Source organism: Brassica napus, unplaced genomic scaffold (genome assembly GCF_020379485.1).
Source record: "Brassica napus cultivar Da-Ae unplaced genomic scaffold, Da-Ae ScsIHWf_451;HRSCAF=687, whole genome shotgun sequence".
Classification (NCBI taxonomy): Eukaryota; Viridiplantae; Streptophyta; class Magnoliopsida; order Brassicales; family Brassicaceae; genus Brassica; species Brassica napus.
The window spans coordinates 32,331-35,000 of NW_026016528.1; positions in this window are offsets into that span (position 1 = coordinate 32,331).

Genomic DNA, 2,670 nt, shown 5'->3' on the forward strand with positions numbered 1-2,670 from the left:
AGATAGTTTCTCAGCGGGAGGCTGGACTATCTGGGTAACGGTTTGATTGTGTTGTTTAGTATTGATATTATTGTTTACTAGTTAGTAGTAAGGGTCTTAGGCCATATAGGCCGGACTACTGGTACTATTGGTTTGTGTTGTAGAGTCGAGTGTCTAGTTAGGATCTGGAACTTTATCTTTAGGTTAGGTTCTAGATTGAGTTTGTTTTGTTGTGAGTGTGCCGACAGTATGTGCGTGACCCGCCCATACTAGGCTTGTGTAGGGGTGAGTTAGTGTTCCTTCAGACCTCGTACCCAGCGGGTTCAAGGAAACCCCTTATTCGCTGGATCGGGAAGACTCAGAGAGACGGGGTCATGGCCTATGGCTGAGTGATTACACGACGGTGTAATGTGGCAGTGACCCGAAGGACTGTGGGCTGTCGCGCGGTGACCCGAAGGACTGTGGGCCGCGGTCGGTTGAAAGTTCCTTCTTCTGGCCTTTGTGGTAGGGAGATAGGATATTGCCGATAGAGAGGAGGAACACGAAGTCACCAGGGCCCAGGTTAGAGTGTTGTGTTAGTGTGTCGTAGAGGGTTATGGGATCCTCGAGTTAGGGTAGCACCGATATACGGTGTTACGAGTTAGATCGAGTCGTAGTTATAGTTATTATTGTGATTGTGGTTGATTGATTTGCTTGCAGGTTCTGACATTAAGTCCTAAGTCTGGTTTAGGTACCGGATTAGGCTTGGTGTGTATTTGGTTATTGTAGGCCTGACGTTGGCCTGTATGTGTTTGAGGGATTGCTTGTGAAGGGTGGTGGATATTAAAGCTATGCGGTATCATTGGTTGGCCGATCATGTTCTTGTTTGATTGTTGGTCGATTGACTAGTGATACTTGTATAGTCTAAGTGTCTAACACTACATGAGTACTGAACTCAGGCGTATATATGGTTAACTAGGGATTGGTTGTTGACTTGTTTTTATGCAGGTTCCCGTTACTTGAAGCTAGATCATGGCAGGAGGCCAAGTCTAACTTAGTAACGGTTTGCTTAGCCTTAGCTTTTATTGCATGCTAGGGCTAGATTGATTGTTATTTTGGGTTGTCCGGGTTAGAGTCTAGGTTGCGGGTAGAGGCCGCCAGCTCACTGAGTAACATTAGGTTACTCATCCAACTCCGTTGTCCTTTTTGCAGGTCGCTTTAGGTAAGGATGATCGGATAGCTTGGTGCTGGACGTTAGGACCGCCGGTGTAGATTTTCATGCCTTTTGTAAACGGTATTGTGGATTTGTGTTTAGTTGACTCGATTTGGCATTAGGCCGGGACCGGTCTCGAATTATATCAATGTATGGATATTTCTCGAATAAATAAAGTAATTGTTTTATATGCGCTTCATGAGTACTCTGATATTTGACTAGTCCGGTCTAACACAACGTTAGGTCGTAGTACGGGTTGAAAAGCCTTAGGCCTCGATCTAACGGAAAACGCTAACTCTAGGTACGGGTTGCAAAGCCTTATGCCTTGACGCAGCGGGACGAGTTAGTGGATGAACTGGTCTAGGTCGTGGAGTAAAAGTTTGTGACTCTGACCGGATCATCCCTAACCCGTCACGTAGCGCTTCCGGACCATGGTGTTGGGTTGGACGGTCAGTCATGTTCTTGTTTGATTGTTGGCTGGCCGGTTGGCTCATTCATCTCTAACCCTGGGTGTTGGACGGTCGATCGGTCATGTTCTTGTTTGATTGTTGGCCGGTTGATCGACCATATGTCTAGGACGGTTCGGGGGTGTTACACGGACAGTCCACGGGAAGGGCCAGCATGCTGATATGTGTGGTCAGCATGCTGATATGAGTTCAGTACACGGATCAGTCCACGGATCAGTACACGGACAGTCCACGGGAAGGGCCAGCATGCTTATATGTGTGGTCAGCATGCTGATATGAGTTCAGTACACGGATCAGTACACGGATCAGTACACGGACAGTCCACGGGAAGGGCCAGCATGCTGATATGTGTGGTCAGCATGCTGATATGAGTTCAGTACACGGATCAGTACACGGATCAGTACACGAATCAGTCCACGGGAAGGGCCAGCATGCTGATATGTGTGGTCAGCATGCTGATATGAGTTCAGTACACGGATCAGTACACGGACAGTCCACGGGAAGGGCCAGCATGCTGATATGTGTGGTCAGCATGCTGATATGAGTTCAGTACACGGATCAGTACACGGATCAGTACACGGATCAGTCCACGGGAAGGGCCAGCATGCTGATATGTGTACTGACATGGTGCATCAGTTGTCCAAAATCAGTACACGGACAGTCCACGGGAAGGGCCAGCATGCTGATATGTGTGGTCAGCATGCTGATATGAGTTCAGTACACGGATCAGTGCACGGACAGTCTGTGTGTGCTAACGGACAGGCACGGACGTCCTGCGTGTGCTGACGGACGTCCTGTGTGTACTGAACAGACAGCCCACGTGGGCTAAAATCACCCGAACAGTCCACAGGAAGGGCCAGCATGCTGATATGTGTACTGACGGACGACCACGGACGTCCTGTGTGTGCTGACGGACGTCCTGTGTGTACTGACGGACGTCCTGTGTGTGCTAACGGACGTCCTGTGTGTACTGACGGACACACGGACACACACGGTCGTCCTGCGTGTGCTGACGGACGCCCTGTGTGTGCT